The 21,480-nt window shown below is 35.0% G+C and overlaps 1 protein-coding gene across 2 annotated transcripts in view; it reads right to left on the bottom strand.

Moving 5' to 3' along the window:
* LOC119599714 (trypsin-1) overlaps positions 1-21,480 on the bottom strand; it is a 146,596-nt gene that overhangs the window by 32,098 nt on the left and 93,018 nt on the right. The window lies entirely within an intron of this gene.

The following is a 21,480-nucleotide window of genomic DNA, read 5'->3' as shown; positions in this document are numbered from 1 at the left end:
CCCGCCCACCCTAAAGTAGGCGTGGCCTAAATGTCACTAAAACCGACTTAAGCCAAATAATATACTCAGTGAACATTTTTTGTTCAGGAAAAGGAGCGCACAACAGGCCCGATAGTGGCTTAGGTGTATTTCTTCGTATACTATACATCGTCCTATCAACCTAACCGAACCTTATTCAAATTAAAATATTTTTTTTTCACTGGCCCCCAATCCGCCTTCAATCACCTACAACTGTCTCTCAACTCGAAAACACCTCAGCTCCAAACATGTGAAATTTCATTGCTATATTTGCATCACTGTGTGATGCAAAATTAAAACCTCTATATCTAAAATTTTGACGTATAGGAAAAAAATTTAAATTGTTATTGGACATATCCCTTTCCAAAAATGTATAATATTTTCGAATGTTATTTTTGTAATAAAAAAGCCACAAAGACAATTCTAAAAAATCTGATAAAAATAAAAATAAAGTGCTAAAATTTATATTATTGAATTTTTTAATTATTATGTATGTTCTTAAAAACGCGCAAGCACCCCAAAATCAATAACAATTTTTAAATATTTTATCAGCAGTTTAGGTGTGTTTCGTCGAATTATCTTGCAACGCAATAAACACCGCGTTTTCGGCGAAAGAGAAATTTTGATGAAAATTCTTTTGTAGTTGACATATCCCATCTTATATACAATTAACAACTTTTTTCATTCCTAAATTTAAATGAATTATTAATCCAAAAAAAACTTTAATAGAAAACCAGTTCGGTTAATTTAAATTTTGTAAAGAAATTATATATTTACATGAATGAATTTGAATTTAATGCAAAACAAGTTAGAGTGCTATATTCGGCTGAGCCGAATCTTAAATACCCTCCACCAGCTAATTTTATATTAATACTTTTCTAATTGATCAAATATTTGTAGAAATAAGTTTTCTCATGTCTTAAATAGAAAAAATCCCAAGATTTAAACAGCATAAATCTATTACAATTCCAAGATTTTCTTTATATTTTAATAGCGCTTAGTGATATTTAGTAATTTGCATGTATGCATGTGTGTGAAAGATTTAAGGATTTTCAAAATACATATATATAATTTTGTTCTACGCAAATGCAACTAGTTAAATACGGTTAAAGCGCTTTTAAGGGCAGGACCTAATATTGGAGATATGACCAATTATAGACCGATCGTAAAAAATTCTTTAAGCAAAATTTCTGTACATAAAATCTATATTTCAGTCAAATTTTGTATCTATATCGTAATTTTGTAATAAGTTATGAGTGTTTATTTGATTTTCTGAAAGGAAACTTTTATGGGACCGAACGCACCCATGTTATGAACCGATCGTGAAAAAATCTGGAAATAGAATTTTTGTATATAAAACTAATATTTATGCCAAATTTTGTATCAATAGCTTTATTTGGTAAAGAGTAATGTGCGTTTAAGGGATTTTCGTAAAAGGACCTTGTATGGGAGCTATGACCAATTATGTATATAAAGACAAAATTTCAAAATTCTGTATCTATATCATTATTTGGTAATTAATATAGTGCGTTTAAGTGATTTTCTGGAGGGGACCTAGTATGAGAGCTATGACCAAATATGGACCGATCGTACAACAATTTTATAGGTTAATTTATGTATATTTTTGCTAAATGTATGGATATCAATATTTGGTAATGAGTTATGTGCGTTTAAGTGATTTTCGGGAGGGAACCTTGTGTGAGAGCTACGACCAGGAATGGACCAATCATGAAAAAAATTTTAAATAACATTTAAGTGTACAAAAATAATATTTATGCCACATATTTTATGGGTTATTAGGTAATGAGCTACGTGCCTTTAAGTGTTTTTCTGAAAGGGACCTTGTATGGGAGCTATGATCAATTATGGACTGATAGGAAAATAATTTCACAGTAATATTTCTGTGCATATAAGCAATACTTATACCAAATTTTATATGGATATCTTAATTCAGTAATGAGTTATGCGCGTTTAAGTGATTTTCGGGATGGGACTTTGTATGGGAGCTATGACCAATGATAGACCGATCCAAAAAATTTTCATTATAATATTTGTGTATATAAGAGCAATACTTGTGTCAAATTTTATATGGATATCTTCATTAACTAATGAGTTATGTGGTTTTAACTGATTTTCGGGAGGGGACCTTGTATGGGAGCCACGACCAGTTATGGACCGATCGGAAAAAAAAATTTCAGTAATATTTCTCATATAACAGTACTTGTACCAAATTTTATATAGATATCTTACTTTAGAAATGAGTTATGCGCGTTTAAGTGATTTTTGGGAGGGGACCTTGTATGGGAGCTATGACCAATTATGGACCGATCCAAGAAAACTTTCATAGTAATATTTCTGTATATAAGAGCAATACTTGTACCAAATTTTATATGGATGTCTTCATTTACTAATGAGTTATGTGGTTTTAAGTGATTTTCGGGAGGGGACCTTGTATAGGAGCTATGACCAATTATGGACCTATCGGAAAAAAATTTCACAGTAATATTTTTGTGCATACGGGCAATACTTTTACCAAATTTTATATGGATATCTTTATTTAGTAATGAGTTATGAGCGTTTAAGTGAGTTTCGGGAGGGGACCTTGTATGGGAGCTATGACCAATTATGGACCGATCGGAAAAAAATTTCTCAGTAATATTTCTGTATAGATAAGCAATACTTGTACCAAATCGTATATGGATATCTTAATTAAGTAATGAGTTATGCGCGTTTAAGTGATTTTCGGGAGGGGACCTTGTATGGGAGCTATGACCAATTATGAACCGATCGGAAAAAAATTTCTCAGAATTATTTCTGTACAGATAAGCAATACTTGTACCAAATTTTATATGGATATCTTCATTTACTAATGAGTTATGTGGTTTTAAGTGATTTTCGGGAGGGGACCTTGTATGGGAGCTATGACCAATTATGGACCGATCGGAAAAAAATTTATCGGTAATATTTCTGTATAGATAAGCAATACTTGTACCAAATTTTATATGGAGATCTTAATTAAGTAATGCGTTATGCGCGTTTAAGTGATTTTCGGGAGGGGACCTTATATGGGAGCTATGTCCAATTATGGACCGATCCAGAAAATTTTTTCTCTAAATGAATTCTATTGACATAAGATTTTAATTTGTAAAATTTTGTGAAGATATCGACATTGTGACGGAAGTTATTAACAAAAAACCCATTTTCCGGGAATATGTACTTTTGTATGGGAGGTATATGAAATTGTGGACCGATTCTAGCAATTTTCAGCAGAGATCAAGTTCTTGTGTAGAAACTTATTCATGGTGATTTTCATGAATTTATCTTGCAGAGTTTTCGAGAAAATTGCATCCGAATGTGTAAAAAATGCTTATTTTTTTCGAGGTTGTTTTAAATTTTGATTCATAACTTTTCCCGGTATGAACCGCTTTTGCTCATTTTCAATACCAAACTGCTTAGGACAACACTGAATATTTTCGGTGAATTTGGTGTACCTCCTTTGCTTAGTTTTAACGTGAGCGTGTTTTAGGCAGACAGACGGACAGACGGACAGACAGACGGACATAGCTAAATCGACTCAGAATTTGATAAGGACCCAGAATATATATACTTTGTTGGGTCTCAGATGAATATTTCTTGGTGTTACACACGGAATGACAAAGTTATATATACCCTCTATCACCACTGATGGTGGTGGAGGGTATAAAAACGTACTTTTTTTCGAACGGCTTATCGATTTTCGTATAATCATCATTATCAGCTACTGGTTGATGTTACGAATTTAAATTAGCGGCTTGGGTGTGCCTTATCGATTTTTGTTGTGAAAGAAACCCCGCGTATTCAGTCAACGAAATGCCTTCATAAAATTTTTTGATGCAAACCAATTCTTTCTATATAAACATTGATAAAAAATGAAAAATTCGCAATTTTTTTGTATTCGCTCTAACATCTTAGCATGCCAATATTTTATCGCGGCTTTATGATTTCAACAAAAACAAGTAAGAAAGTATAGTCGGGCGTGACCGACCATATGATACCCTACACCAGTTATGAATATAAAATGTGATTTATATTTCATAATAAAGCATTTATCTTCAATATTCCCTTGTTCCGATACATTTAAGCAATTTATGGATGAAAAACTAATTTTCTGAAAGAGGCTTTATATGGGGGCTAGGGGCAAATATGTGCTGAATTTCATCGCGATATTTGTGTTTTTAAGTTAATTTGGAACATTCAAGTAATTTTCTGAAGGGGACTTTGTATGGGAGCTAGGGTCAAATGGGGCCCGATCTTTATGAAATTTGGCAGGGTCATCAAGACTTCTATAAAACTTAGTTGTGCCGTATTTTATCGATATATCTGTATATTTAATATAATTATGAGCTCAGAAGCGCTTTTCGGGGGTTCTGTTCTATGGGGGCTAGGTGAAATAATGGACCGATTTTAACCATTTTCAATAGGCTTCGTCCTTCGTCAAATAAAACGTGCGTGCCAAATTTCATCCAATTATCTTGAAAATTGCGACCTGTACCTTGCGCACAAGGTTTACATGGACAGCCAGCCAGCCAGACGGACGGACGGACATAGCTTAATCGACTCAGCAAACGATTCTAAGCCGATTGGTATACTTTAAGGGTCTAAGACGAATATTTTTGTATGTTACAAACATCAGCACAAATCCAATATACCCTCCCCACTAAAGTGGTGTAGGGTATAAAAATTAAAAAGTATTTCGATCACGAGCTATTTTGGGTATATTGATGTTTCGCTGTTAGTGTGCTTTCGCTGTTAGTGTGCTTTCGAAACTTTCCCTTTTATTTTTCCAATATTTAAGCTTCTCCCACAGTGATATCTTCTCGAGCACATAATAACAATGTCTATTTTTTCTTATTTCAAAATATTCCATAACCATAGAGCCGCAAATATTCTATCCAAAAAAACTGCATATTTTGTAAAATTGTATAAATTTGTATAAACTTTGCCACCACGTAATTCTTTTCCTATAATTCGCACAGCAATTAAATTAGACCATAGTTCATTAGCAGAATCGACTTTCTTATTTGTAAGCCGCACTCATAATACCAAAAATTTGTGAAAAAACTAGTTGCTTTCAATCAGGTTTTTGAGAAATTTTGTAGCAAGTAGAAAAGTAAGTAAAATTCGAAGGAAAGACTACTTCCTTTTCTACTACAAAGAATACTTATTTTTGTTCGTGATGTCCCAAAAGAAATCCTTTATTTTTTGGCTAATAAGTTGTTTTGTAGGTTGAGTTATTTATAGAATAATTTATAAAAAATTAAAAAATAAAAAGTGTAAGGCAAGATATGCGGATACAAAGATACTCGCTTCCGTCGTATACATTTTTGGCATCATATTGCAGAAACCTTTTATTTCCTTTCCCTTATTATTTGTTCTTGACCATTACGATTAACAGTCCCCGTGTTTATAAATAAATTTAATGACTTCTGTTTTGGTTCTTGAGATTTTGATTGCTTAATCTCTTTATTTGTAGTAACATTTTTCCTTTGGTGTAACTTAACTTAGCGCACAATACAGGCTCATATACAGATGTATATTTTACATTGTGTTAAAATTTATTTACAGTTTAAAGTGCTGTGAAAATTGGATTAAACAAAACAGAACAACTCGATTGGTGTTTAAACTATTTTATTATATTATTTAAAATAGTAAACTTTTGTATTACAACAAGAGTAAATATGTATGAAATGATAAAAGGAAATACTAGTGTACACGAGGACAGATTGCAATTGTTTGATCATTTTCATAATTTCTGAAGAATAAGTCTAATGATTAAGATTTATTAAATCTGACTAATACCCATTTTCTTCTATAATGTATTTCACAACTAATTTCATCGTACTAATTTGCTTGAATTAAGGAAATCTTCGTCAAATTTTAATAATGTTTGACAAAACTTGCTATAATCAAAAGGTGGCATTATTCTCCATGACATTGCAAATGGACAGAGGTGTTATAATAGCTACCTTTCTATGAAGGATTTCTTTTCCGGTTTGCTGCGTGTAGGTGTCTACACGCAGTAAACCGGAATATTGAGTTTTCAATATTTTTCATTACAACATAAAATTTTGTATTGTTAAGTTTTTTAAATCTTTTTATAATAAATATTAATATAATTAAAATATACCTATTCACAAATCGTTCTTACATAAAAAAAATAAGTTTTCATTTAAATATTAATTTTATAAATCAAATTGAGTTTTCAATATTTTTCATTACAACATAAAATTTTGTATTGTTAAGTTTTTTAAATCTTTTTATAATAAATATTAATATAATTAAAATATACCTATTCACAAATCGTTCTTATAAATAATACCAACTATACTGCGAACAACATTACGTATAATTGCAAGTTACTAGACATTAATTACCCATTTGCCTTAAAGATTTATTAATTAAAAGTATTTTTGTTTTAAAAATACATAAAAGACACAGGTGAATTTAAATTTGTTTTCTTAAATCCTAGAAAGTTCACAGGTAAACTATATAATATTTTTCTTCAGAGGCCGTTGCTTAAAATAAATCTTTGGTTTTTAGCACCTATAACTAATTTACGACAATTGGATAATCTTTCTTGCATACGTTGCCAAATAACTTATTTTGACATATAGTCAAGACTCCGGAAAGATCATATTAATCAGACGTTTATTCACGATTACAGCAAGGTATACATATTTCAGTATATTTTTTTATATTTATACATAATAATTTTTTTTCTTTGAGCCACCACTGTTCCTTTTAATCTCATCGTCTATTTGATAATAAATGTACGTATGTCAATCTGTTAAGCTATTGCAAACGTTAGCAGAATCGCTCAGCTAGAAATGTGTATCCACATTCCAGACATTCTTTAAGAATTCTTTTGATAAAGAGGAAGAAGAGAAAGATCGAACAATTGCCTATGATCACATTTATTTTGAATGAGAAAGAGCATACAGTAATTACATGACAATAATATAAAATTTAACTTATTTAAAACAAAGAATTCAATTGAAAAAACTAAATCAACTCTTATCATCGGGCAAATCTACTAATTTATATCATCCTATACTGCCCAAAGGATTGATTCCTTCGAAGAATCTGGTTTAAAATCCCTTTGAAGATCTCATTTGATGGCTTAAATACCAACGTTATGTAATTATAGTGCAAGTTACTTACGAAAGTGTAATTTACGAAAACCTACTTAAAAATAAATATCTAAATGTGCAAATTAGTCAAAGAGTAAAAAAATAATAAGTCCAAAAACTCCAAACTTGTCATAAAAAAAGGTTAAGCTAGACAAGCTAAAATTAACAAATTAAATAATTTATTTGAAAAGTCTACAAATAGTGAATTTTCCTTATGAAAAGATAATTAAAAGAAAAAACCTTAAGCCAATTAAAAATCCTTAAAACTAGTTAAAACCCTTAAACTAGATATTGCACATTAAAATTTCTTTTTAAGTTGATTAAATAAGAATCTATAATTTAAAGATACACTATTTTAATTTTAATTAAGTATAATCATCTGCATTGAATACCCTTACTACAAGCATTACACGCTTGTACATTCGTACATGCATCTCATCTTCAGTACCAGCAGTTGCAGAGGCCTCTACATATGCATTTATATACAAACTTACATTGTAAATTCGGTGAGTGAGAAAAATAAATATTATCATATAGATATATATGTATGTATGTACGTATTTATCAAAAAATTTTAATAAAACAACAGTAACATTAATTACTCGCTCAGACTAATGTTTAATTTTATTAAAAGCTTTTGAAATGTTTGCTAAATATAATTTTTATTCTGTTTTATATCTGTTGTTTTGTTATCATTTGACTATTGAGTGCAGATAAACAAAATCTTATTTATTAGGTAGGTAGGGTAGGTAGGTCGATAGGTGGATGTGTACTACATCAAATCCGAAGAAATACACCTAGGCCACTATCGGGCCTGTTGTGCCCTTCTTATCATGAAAAAAAACTGAAAGAATTATTTTTCAGTGTTCAGAAACTCAGTTTCCTGAACGTAATTCCTAAGAATCTTCCAATCAGTGTTAGTCAGGAATGTTATTTCCGGAATAATATCACTTCCAAGATATTAACTTCGACGAATGCCTGGCAGTGGCAAAGAAAGTGCTGCAGAGTTTCACTGTCCTCTCCACATGCTCTACATTCGTCTGAATCCGCACGTCCAATTTTGCATAGATGTGCTCGTAGTCCTGTGTGTCCACTCAGAATACGTACCATCATACTAACTTCAGACTTACTCATTTTGAGGAGATTTTTCGTCTTGCTCTCATCAGGGTCACCCCATAGGATCTTCGTGGTTCTACCCACTGTTTCATTATTCCAAGAGGCCTTATGGGATTCTCTCACCCATATTTTTAGTTCAGCTTTTGTTGCGTCGAATGGTTTCGCGTTTGTCAGGTTAACTGTCTCGAGCTCCCTACCATTTAAAGCTATTACATTCGCCATTTCGTTACCGACTACTCCCGAGTGGGCTGGTACCCATATGATGTGAACCTTACCTCTGGGAGAGTATTCAGTTAAAGCTTTCTTACAATCCAATACGGTCTTAGATTTAGTACTATCTCCTGATATCGCCCTAATTGCCTTCTGGCTATCGATAAATATATTAAGCGCTGTTGGCGCCATATTTATTCTAATCCGATTTACGCATTCCGTTATTGCTCGTACTTCTGCCTGGAAGCTTGTGTTATGATTTGGTAAACGGTGGTATATTTCTGTTTCTGGGTCTTCAATATAGAAACCCAGCCCCACTTTGTCCCCCAATTTAGAGCCATCCGTATAACAACGGATTGCTACTGGTATTTGCTCTAATGTTCCGCTTGACCAAGACATTCTATCTGGGATCAGCGTTTCAAAGTTTCCGACATATTCTGTGTCTGGTATACGATCAGGCACGTCCGATGATAGTGTATAACCTTCCAATGTGTCCAGTATACATTGATGACGTGTCCTATAACCGCTTTTGGCCAGTTCGTTTAAAGTAAAGAGCCGTTCGGCTGTAAGCGCCGCTTCATATCTTAAATATGTTTCAATGGGTGGGTGGAATATCTAGCAACGTTTCCAGAGCCTTGGTTGAAGTAGTATACATGGCACCACTTATACCCAAGCAGCATGTACGCTGAACTCCCTGTAGTAGTTTGATATTGCACTTTTTGTCTAAAGCAGTCCACCAGATTATTGAAGCATAAGCTAGAATTGGTCTAATTACACTTTTATAAAGCCAATTTGTCATAGTAGGACCAAGACCCCATTTCATGCCTATAGTTCTCCTACATATAGTCCAGCACCGATGTGCCTTGTTGATCCTATCCTCTATGTGGTGTCTCTATTTTAATTTCCGGTCGAGGATTACACCTAAGTACTAAACATTGTCTGTCACTGGTATCTTCTTGCCCACGAAAAGACAGATTTCCATTTTTGCCGGGTTAACATTGAGTTCTCGGTTGAGCCCAGCTCAAGGTTGTATTCAGAGTCACCTCAGCTCTTCTACACAAGTAATTTGGATCCTTTCCCTTTAAAAGTATTACGACATCGTCTGCATAACAGACAGGGGTAAGTCCTTTCTCGGTTAGGGTCCTTAAGAGGCCATTAATCGTGGTAAAACAGAGTAAAGGTGACAAAATGCCACCCTGTGGTATACCGCGAAATACCTTTTTCCTTATAGTTATATCGTACATCTTGCAGCTTATTCATCTGTTCCTTAGCATGTGGTTGATCCAGTTACGGAGCACCCGGTCAACATAAAACTGGTCTAGGATTGGATAAGAGTATCAGTGTGCACGTTATTGAAGGCGCCTTCGATGTCAATGCATACTGCCAGTGTATACAGTTTGCTATCAAAGGATGAACCTATGTAGTGGACAACTTCGTTTAAAGCGGTTTCCACCTAACGTCCCTTTACATAAGCATGCTGCTTAAATTTTAGGTCTTTGTCGGCTATACTGCTTTTCACCATACTATCAACTATACGTTCCAAAGTTTTAAGTAGGAAGGACGTAAGAATTATCGGTCGATAAGACTTAGGTGTCGAATAGCTAGGTTTCCCTGGTTTAGGTATAAATATTACCCTTGCATCCTGCCATTTAATGGGGTTATATGTGAATTTCAAGAGTGCCTGGAAAATGCCATCCGGCGCTGCAGCTTTATAGGGAGCGAAGCTCTTGATTGCCCCTTTAACCATATCAGATGTAATTACAATTTCCGTGTTAGCCTCCCCTTCCTCCAATATCGGTTCATCTATGTTATTCGATATACCGGGTGGAAAATGAGAGTCCATTAGGAGTTTCATTGTCTCCTCCATATCCTTCAGCCTCCTGCCCGTATCATCGACCATAGATTCCGGTTGGACATGAGTTTTGGATAGGAATTTTTTATCTTCGATACGTCATTTACTCTCCAATCCTGAATTTCGTTTATAAGCTGTTCTGAACATATAGTTATATCTAATACTTCTTCTCTGATTCTATTGACAAAGGTAGCTTTATTACCTAAGTTCGATGTGATCAAGTCTTTAGTATTAAGGAAATCCATAAGGGCTTGTCCCCTGCGATTGGTGTTTGTACTACCCCAAGCTACATGGTGGGAGTTGGCATCACAACCTATTACAATTTTCTTATTTTGCCTTTGTGCTTCTTCGACCAGTTTCATCAGCTCCGACGTTGGTGGTAGTGTCGGAGAATCAAAAGGCAGGTAAACAGATGCAAGGTATATGTTGCCACGACCTTGCTTCAGTACCGTTACATCCGATGTGGATAATCCTGTTGAGAGGAGAAAACATAAATTCTTGTGACATAAGATACATGTTCTCGGTCGAGACTCTGTATCAGAGTAGAAAAGTTGGAAATTTACGTGATTTAATCATGAAACCTTGTTGCGAAACGTCCAAGGTTCCTGGATTAAAGCTATATGTATCTTACCTGTAGTAATTTTAGCCATCAGAGCGTTGGTAGCAGTCTCGCTCCGATGGTGGTTTATTTGGATAACCTCAATCATTGTCATCCATTTAAACTGTCTTCCAGCGAGCTAGTGATTACATCCCCGCTCGTTGGAATTGACTCCTCCGGGTAACCTGAAGTGGCTATTGTTGCAGTGGGTACCATTGATGGCACTGCGGTGTCCTTATCAGACATAGGAAGAGTCTTTTTAATCGACACTTTCCCAATTTTGGACAGCACTGCTGTTCTGTCTTCTGGCGAGTGAGTGATTTCCTCCTCGCTTTTAGGATTTGAAACCTCAAAATTACCAGTACTTGCTAATGATGCTTTGGGTACGGTCTTAGGTGTTTTAGTGTCCTTATCGGGGCCGGTTTTGACATCCCTTTCAATCGGCACCTCCCCAATTTTGGCAAGGGCAGCTGCACCTCCTTTTGGCGTGTTAGTGGTATCTTCCTCGCTTTTAGGATTTGACTCCTTAACGTTATCAGTAGTTGCTACTGATGCTGTGGTCTTAGGTATTTTAGTGTCCTTTCCGAGGCTTGTTGTAACAGTCCTTCCAAAACCTTTATTCTTGGCAAGACCAGCCATAGATTTCTGGTCGATACCTATTACAAATAAAGTTCCCTCAGGTTCTTCTTTCATGTAAAAGACGTCCCATTTTTCCATGGCTAGCTCAGCATTTTGACCACCAAGAATTTCCAGTATACGTTCATTAGCCAGTTTACTGCCCCATCCTTTATGTAGACAGTGGACTTTAAGAGCACCGGAAGCTCGCCCTTCTTTGCCAGTCCCAGCTTAGCGCCGTCCCAGGGAGGAGGGATACTTTCCACCAAGTTCTTTAGGGTGCTCACACATTGGTGAGATGCCAACCTCATCAACATCACGCCCATTCTGAACACGCAGCTCACGCTCTCTATTGGTTGTTTGCCATTTAAAGCGATTGCGTGGTCCACTATCTTATTGTTCACCAGATCTTCTACCTTACTCTGTTGGTCTACTGGAATTTTGCCTGTCGGATTAAAGGCATCGTAAACTGCATAACAGAGATCGTCCCGGTGTCTTCTTTTGGCATCTTTGGCGTAAGATGGCAGCTCTTTTCCTTTTCCACTGTCAAGCCTATCTTTCCTCGCTTTTCGGAGCTTCTTTTGAGATATCCTTACCTTCGAGGTTGATTTCGCCGACGTGGTCGTCTTCGGGATATCTATCTTGGCGTTGTCACCCTTACACTCAGGATTCTGACTTGAGGTTCCTTTGAGTGAAGTATGGCTTGGCTTCGACTGTATATTAGAAGACGGGGAGCTCTTTTTTTCTTAGGTTTATTCTCAGTTGTCAACTCTTCGGGAGACCTGATCCTCTTTGCCTCAGATCTTGTGAGAGAGTCCGATTTTTCCTTTGGAGTGTCGTTGGATTGACTAACTATGATTTCCTGAAGCATCTTTTTCAGCTTCCTCATCTGTGCTCCAGATAGTTTTTTCTTAGTAATAGGTATTTTAGCTATGCTATCACTCACCTGTTTCACCATTTGCCCTACTTCATCCTTTTTGGGATTTGCTATAATGGTGTTGTTATTATCTTCTGAGGATTCAGAGTCGGAACCCTCACCTATATTTAAAGGCTGACAAAGACATCCTTCTCTTTCGTCCCTATGTTTTTACTAATGGCATGCTGTACACTTGACGCATTGTCCGCCACGGAGGCCAAGGTACCCACCTCCGTAGTAGTATTTTGCTCACGATTGCAGGATGACGACGACACGTGACTCGCTAGTGGATCAACACTTGCCGCCGGTACTGGGTTATTTATTACCAAAGGGACATTTGTCATCACCCTTTTTATAGTACTTGCAGTCTTTGATACCAAGTGCTTTACGATAATCACCTAAAAGTTTATCCTTTTATTTTATTAATTATTAGATACAGAATTCCTATCTATCAATGTTAAAAAAAACAAATTAAGTTTTAAAAAGTTTTTTTTTACTAATAAGTTAGCTCAAGATTGTTGTATATACATCTAATAACGTATATGAGCAAATATCAAAGTTTTTTAATTCCTTTGAAATTGAACTTAATTGTTAATAACTTTGGTAAGAATAAAATGTCAAATAATTTTTTTAAAGGATTATATACACAAGACTTCCAGCCAAGACTAAATAATTTTTTCGCCGCCGACGCCCCTTAATAAAATACAAAAATTGGGAAAACAATGATTAGCTGATGTAATTATACACAGTATGATATATATCTTAATGTGCCCTGAAATATTGACTTATACGAACATTTGCTGAGTAGACATGAATATAATGACAAACACAATGGTTTGGGATCATAAATGTATTTAAAAGACGTCACTTTTATCTAAACACATTTTGCCAAGTCACATCATGGATGATGCTCAAATTTCGTCAAAATTATCGCCATTTGCAAGTTCTCTTAATATTTTAATAATATTTGATGGGGCGCATCAAAAAAGTAAAATAATTGTAGGTTTTGTGGGCCAAATAAAATGTACATAGCATCAAAAAGCATCACTCTATAAATATTTTATTCCTTCAAAATATAACTTTTTAATTGCATTCCCTTATAAATCAAGCTAGTAAATTCAGATATTACCTGTTTTTTTCTTAAATTTTACTAATTCGCGATTTTTCAAAAACTATAAGCAACAAGTTAAAAAATACTGAAATGAAATTTCTTACTGTGTATTTTTAAAATTTTTGAAAATAAATTTTATGGTATGTATTTAATGCTCTAAATTTGAATTATTTTTCCAATTATGAGCAATTTTGTTTCAAAAATAACATATATTTATTTTTAAGATTTTTTTAATATTTAGGTAAAAACCGCTATAACTTTTGCGCCCCTCGATCAAAATGATTAGCGCGACCGGATTCATCACGTGTTAGGGTCTGTTTATATTCACACAAAATATTTTGATTGTGCCATCAGAAAAATTTTTTGATTTTTTTTAACTCTAAAATTTAAAAAAAAAAAAACTTTGATAATTGCTTATAACCTATAAATTTCCTTATTTCAAATGTTAAAATTGACATTTTATTAATTTGTTTCATTCAATTATACTTAAAATTGAAACAAGTAAACTAATACACCTTAAGTTGCCATTTATATACCTTTTTTATTATATTGTAACCGGAACCGGTTCTTATTTAAGTTCGATATATCATTTATTTGATTAAATTCGGCTTTGGTTGGAAATGTTACTTAAAGTTAATCGTTTTAATATAGATTATAAAGTAAACTCGCATAATATCGGGTTTCTGTAAGCTCTTGGTAAATATTTAGTTTTTGTGTTAACATTTAAAATAAAAAATGAATTTTAATATGAATTGCTAAACACATAAAAAGTTTTCTTACTGCAATGTGATGTGAAGGTGTCAGTAATGGAGTTTGGGATCTTAGTTGATCGCTAGCGCTACTAAGATCATAGGAAGGGAGGGTTTCTAGGCGCGTCTCTACCCAAATACCACCAAGGGGAGACTTAATTAAAGAATAGTCGTTTCCGGTTGATGTTTTTTAGTTTAATTTCAGTTTAATTGATCTAAATACGGGGTTCTGTCATTATCTTTGTTGAGTTATGATCAATTATATGTCCATAACTATTTATATAGGAGTCTATAATATTATTTATGTAGCAAATTTTCGTCTGTTGACAAGCGAGATAACTGAGACAAGAATCCACCCCCACCCGACTGACCGCTAGTGTTTGCAATGGCTCCTCTAGTCCCTTTATCTCGATCCAGAGCATATTTCGTCAATAGTCACTTGTCACCTCTATGTGTTGTCAGGTATGTCTCTACTTATGAACGCAAGAAACAAAACAAAAAAAAAAATAATAATTACAAAAGCCGACTCAGACAGGGGTTGAACTTGGAACCTTCCGGCTGTCAGTTGGGAGAAGGAGTTCCCTTTTTTATTTTTGCAATTAATATTTGACTATTCAGATTTTAGTCAGAATTCTCGAGGAACATACGAAATATGCTGCCAACAAAAATTTAAAAAAAGGCGAAAGGTAGAAATGTTGCTCAAAATTCGAATTTGAATTTTTTTTATCACATCAGGTTTTCGTGTCACGTTTGCCTTACCTGTAATAATCAAAATTCAATCCTTAAGAATAGTATATCTTGGTCTCAAGCTAAAAATTTTTCCCTGTGTAATTTTTTAATTTTTCATACAATTTTCATAGACATTTCTCAATACGTGAATGTTGTGCCGCAATAACGTTCAACCTATATATTTCGGTTCTTTTTGATCACATTGATGCCAAATTTCGAACACACATTTTGTTCGAAACAATCTTTGAATAACAGTACCCAGCAAAAATAAAACGAAGTACTACCAAAAGAATAACATTTATCAACACTTCAAAAGTAGCACTAAGTGAATTTTTTACCTTCTGTTGAAGTGATGTTTAGTGACATCCGAAGAAGCGAAAATAATTCTATTTTTTCAATGCTGAAGATATATTTTTTGTTCTTACATTTTTACGAGTTAAAAAAATGTTATATTTGGGGTTTTGTATTAACTGTATCTATTATTTACACCGATTTTTTATATAAAGCGTGAGCACCTGATTTTTATTATTACGAAAAAATTAAATTCAATGTATAAAGACTATAAACTCAATCACTAGAAAGTTCCCAAACTTATACTAGGATTGTTTGATAATTATATGTGATTGAGGGCGGAATGGGGGCCAGTGGTAAGCCCCTCAAAGTTGATCACCTCGGATATTATTTTTTTTTTTTAAACTCGCCAAAAATCAATTTATGATCTGAATGAGCTGAAATTTTAAATATAGCTACTCCTTGAGAAGGTCTGCAAAAATATGGTTACATGTGTTTGTTATCTCTTTTGCTTTAAGAGATATTTATGTAAGTTTATTTTTTTATTTTTAGTTTTTTAAATGTTGCGGGCCTTAAAATTGTTTAAAAATATTCTCTAGATTTCGGACAATATTATAAATAAAACAAACAACAACAGTTATCTTGTCCCTATAAAAAGTTAGACACATTCAAAGTTGCAGCATGTAAAAAGTCCAGTATTTTGTAGGATATCCCCAAAAACGTCCCTGCATTCTTTCTTTTACAGAAACAAATTTTATTCGGGACTTAATACAAATTTTTTATGATCCGAAAAGAGAACTTAATGTAGAAGCGTGTAAAAAAAAACTTGGCTCACATCAGCGGACACTTCTCCCACCAGTCCTATCCAAACTTGGTCAATTTTGAAAAAATATTTTGATTGAAAAAAAAAACGCAAGGCACCGATCCTCACAACGATCACATATTTATATAGCCATAATGTTCCTTAAATATATACAAAGTATTTCTATTATCACACGGTAAATAACGTCACAGTGGTCACTTTTATCAAAAAACACATTTTTTGGAATACATTTTTTCCGCTTTAGGAATTTCGGTATTTTTATATAGAAAATGAGATAACAGCTAACGGTATATTTTAGAAAGAATTGAATCTAAATATGTCCAAAATTTTGTTTCGATATTTTTATCCGTTCAAATTTTACATTTACTCAACTTTTATATTAGTAATTTTAAAAAATCTCTATATTATGATTTTTTACTTTTTCGTAAATGATGTTCTACTGAAAGATACCTTATATTATGCATCTATTAAAGTTTAGTCCTTAAGTCAATATGTGTTCAATGATACCAAATACTTGTATAAAGACAATAAACTTAATCACTAGAAAGTTCCCAAACTTATACTCCATTCGATATTTTTAATGCTTTTTTATGATTTGCAAGCTAATTACACTTATTAGTCCTGCCCCTGAAAAGGAAAATTGTCCTTGGAAAGTCTAATCTAAGAAATGACTACTAATCTAAGAAATGACTACTAATCTAAGAAATGACTATTTACCGTGGGATAGTAGAAATACTTTTTATATGTTTAAGGAACATACATACATATGTGGCTATAAAAGTGTTGGTTCGTTTTGAGGATCGATGCGTTGCGCTTTTTTCACAAGGATTATCCACATCGGATGCAACGGTGCTAAAGCAAGGTCGTAGCAACATATACCTTGCATCTGTTTACCTGTCTTTCGATTTTCTGACACTACCACCAACGTCGGAGCTGAAAAATAAAAAAATTGTAATAGGTTGTGATGCCAACTCTCACCATGTAGGTTGGGGTAGTATAAATACCAATCGCGGATGACAAGCCCTCATGAATTTCCTTAATACTAAAGTCTTGATCACATTGAACTTAGGTAATAAAGCTATCTTTGTCAATAAAAACAGAGAAGAGGTATTAGATATAACTATTTATATGTTCAGAAGAGCTTATAAACGAAATTCAGGATTGGAGAGTTTCGGACGAGCACTCCTTTCCTGACCATCGGTACATAAGATTCAAAATACTACGGCCGAGACCAAAGCAGATACAATTTCGGAAAGTCTAAAACTAATTGAACAATGTTCGGGACCTTACTAAAGACCCATTTATGTCAGGACACTTTTCAATGTCGAAATAAAGAGGACATAGACGCTAAAGTAGAAATGCTTATAAGTGTCCTGGTTGAATCGTTCGAGGACAGCTGCCTTCTGCGAGAGCGGAGATCTGCCCAGGAGAAACTCTGCGTAACAGGGGAGATCCGGAACCTTGGTAAGACTCTTCCAAAACACATGTCCAGCCGAAATCAGGCAGGAGGCTGAAGGATATGGAGGAGAACACCTAAATGGACTCTCATTTCCCACCAGGTATATCGAATAACATAGATGAACCGCTATTGGAGGATGGGGAGGCTAACACGGAAATTGTAATTACATCTGATATGGTTAAAGGAGAAGTCGAGGGCTTTGTTCCCTATAAAGCTGCAGATGGAGGCGGGACTGGTTTCCGTACATCTGTTTTAGATATTTAAAATTGACAAATACCCCCATTTAATGGCAGGATGCAATGTAACGTGCACAATGATACTCTTATCCAATCCATAGACCAGTTTTATGTTGACCGGGTGCACCGTAACTGGATCAACCACATGCTAAGGAACAGATGGATAAGCTGCAATATGTACGATATAACTATCAGGAAGAAGGTATTTCGCGGTATACCACGATTAATAGCCTCCTAAGGTCCCTAACTGAGAAAGGACTTAGACCTGTCTAAGACTATGTCGTGATACTTTAAAAGGGAAAGGATCCAAATTATTTGTGCAGAAGAGCTGAGGAGGCTCTGAATACGGCCTTGAGCTGGGCTCAACCGAGAGGCCTCAATGTTAACCCGGCGAAGACGGAAATCTGTCTTTTCACAAGAAAGCCAAAAATTTCCTTGTTTAATGATCCTTGCTTCCTGTTCAAGAAGATACCCATGACAGACAAAGTTAAGTACTTAGGTGTAATCCTTGACAGGAAATTAAAATGGAGACACCACATAGAGGATAGGATCAACAAGGCACATCGGTGCTGGGCGATATGTAGGAGAACTATAGGCATGAAATGGGGTCTTAGTCCTACTAAAACAAATTGTCTTTATAAAAGCGTAATTAGACCAATTCTAGCTTATGCTTTAATAATCTGGTGGACTGCTTTAGACAAAAAGTGCAATATCAAACTACTACAGGGAGTTAAACGTACATGCTGCTTGGGTATAAGTGGTGACATGCGTACTACTTCAACCAAGGCTCTGGAAACGGTGCTAGATATTCCACCCATTGAAACATATTTAAGATATGAGGCGGCGCTTACAGCCGAACGGCTCTTTACTTTAGGCGAACTGGCCAAAAGCGGTTATAGGACACGTCATCAATGTATACTGGACACATTGGAAGGTTATACACAATCATCGGACGTGCCTGATCGTATACCAGACACAGAATATGTCGGAAACTTTGAAACGCTGATCCGAGATAGAATGTCTTGGTCAAGCGGAACATTAGAGCAAATACCAGTAGGAATCCGTTGTTACACGGATGGCTCTAAATTGGGGGACAACGTGGGGCTGGGGTTCTATATTGAAGAAACAGAAATATACCACCGTTTACCAAATCATAACACAAGCTTCCAGGCAGAAGTACGAGCAATAACGGAATGCGTAAATTGGATTAGAATAAATATGGCGCCCACAGCGCTTAATATATTTACCGATAGCCAGAAGGCTATTAGGGCGATATCAGGCGATAGAACTAAAGCTAAGACCGTATTGGATTGTAAGAAAGCTTTAACTGAATACTCTCCCAGAGGTAAGGTTTACATCATATGGGTACCAGGCCACGCGGGAGTAGTCGGCAACGAAAGGGCGAATGTAATAGCTTTAAAGGGTAGGGAGCTCGAGGCAGTTAACCTGACAAACGCGAAACCAACAAAAGCTGAACTAAAAATATGGGTGAGAGAATTCCATAAGGCCTCTTGGAATAATGAAACAGTGGGTAGAACCACGAAGATCCTATGGGGTGATCCTGATGAGAACAAGACGAAAAATCTCCTCAAATTAAGCAAGTCTGAAGTTAGTATTGTGGTACGTATTCTAAGTGGACACACAGGATTACGAGCACATCTATGCAAAATTGGACGTGCGGATTTAGACGAATGTAGAGCCACTGCCAGGCATTCGTCGAAGTTAGATCCAAGTATCTTGGAAGTGATGTTATTCCAAAAATAACATTCCTGAATAACACTGATTGGAAGATTCTTAGGAATTACGTTTAGGAAACTGAGTTTATGAACACCGAAAAATAATTCAGCGCACAACAGGCCCGATAGTGGCCTAGGTGTATTTCTTCGGATTTGATATAGTATACATCCTCCTATCAACCTACCTACCTACTATATGCATGAAATGAAGTCTTAGTCCTACTATGACAAATTGGCTTTATAAAAGTGTAATTAGACCAATTCTAGCTTATTCTTCAAAAATCTGGTGGACTGCTTTGGACAAAAAGTGTAATATGAAACTACTACATGGAGTTCAGCGTACATGCTGCCTGGGTGTGAGTGGTGCCGTGGGTACTACTTCAACCAAGGCTCTGGAAACTATGCTAGAGATTCCACCCATTGAAACATATTTAAGATATGAAGCGGCGCTTAAAGCCGAACGGCTCTTTACTTTGGCGAACTTGCCAAAAGCGGTTATAGGACACGTTAGCAATGTATGTCAGACACAGAATATGTTGGAAACTTTGAAACTCTGATCCCAGATTGGTCAAGCGGAAAACTAGAGCAAATACCAATAGGAATCCGTTGTTACACGGATGGCTCTAAACTGGGGGATAAAGTGGGCCTGAAGTTCTTTATTGAAGACCCAGAAACAGAAATATACCATATTTTACCTATTCATAACACAAGCTTCCTGGCAGAAGTCCGAGCAATAACGGAATGTATAAATTGGATTAGAATAAATATGGCACCCACAGGTCTTAATATATTTACTGAAAGCCAGAAGGCAATTAGGGCGATATCAGGTGATATAATTAAATCTAAGACCATATTGGATTGTAAGAAAGCTTTAAGTGAATACTCTCCCAGAGGTAAGGTTTGCATCATATGGGTACCAGGCCACTCGGGAGTAGTCGGCAGACGAAAGTGTAATAGTTTTAAAGGGAAGGGATCTTGTTTAGTTAACCTGACAAAACCAAAACATAGGTTTCATGCAAGCCAATATATATCCACCAAACTTTTTGTGATCCCTTTAAGGAAATGACTTTAATTACTGGCTTTAAAATACAAGTAGATCTATGAAATTTGAAATAGATAAGGAACTGAAATCTTCCTACCGACTTTTATTAGAATTGGTCCATATATGTATATATAACACTACACCCTATATAAATTAATATATTTAATTCGAAAGAGCACTGTCTATAGTTAAACCCCCATTAATGGACCTCTTTCAAATATTACCCTGATGTTCTCATTAATATCGATATATAATAGTAAAATATTCAAAATATCAAAGTTTATTTAAATGGCAGTGATTTGATTGTGGGTATATAAGATTCGGCATAGCCGAATAAACACTCTTACTTGTTTTTAATAAAAAAGCAACAAAGACATTATTAAAAATCTGATAGAAATAAAAAGGGGGTTAATGAAATGCTAAAATTTATATTATTGATTTTTTTCTGAGTTAATTGTTATGTATATGAATACTCTCACAGAGGTAAGGTTTGCATCATATGGGTACCAGGCTACTCGGTAGTAGTCGGCAACGAAAGGGCGAATGTAATATCTTTAAAGGGAAGGGATCTCGATGTAGTTAACCCGACAAAACCAAAATATGGGTGAGAGAATTCCATAAGGACTCTTGGAATAATTAAACGGTGGGTATAAACACAAAAATCCTATGGGGTGACCCTGATGAGAACAAGACGAGAAATCTCCTCAAAATTAGCAAGTCTGAAGTTAGTATGATGGTACGTACTCTGAGTGGACACACAGAATTACGAGAACATCTATACAAAATTGTATCTTGGAAGTGATGTTATTC

Source organism: Lucilia sericata, unplaced genomic scaffold, assembly GCF_015586225.1.
Source record: "Lucilia sericata isolate MDLA Ls3-8-SP2 unplaced genomic scaffold, ASM1558622v1 Contig000086F_arrow, whole genome shotgun sequence".
Lineage (NCBI taxonomy): Eukaryota > Metazoa > Arthropoda > Insecta > Diptera > Calliphoridae > Lucilia > Lucilia sericata.
The sequence above is the reverse complement of the archived record's forward strand: the minus strand, read 5'-3'. Positions and strand labels throughout refer to the sequence as shown.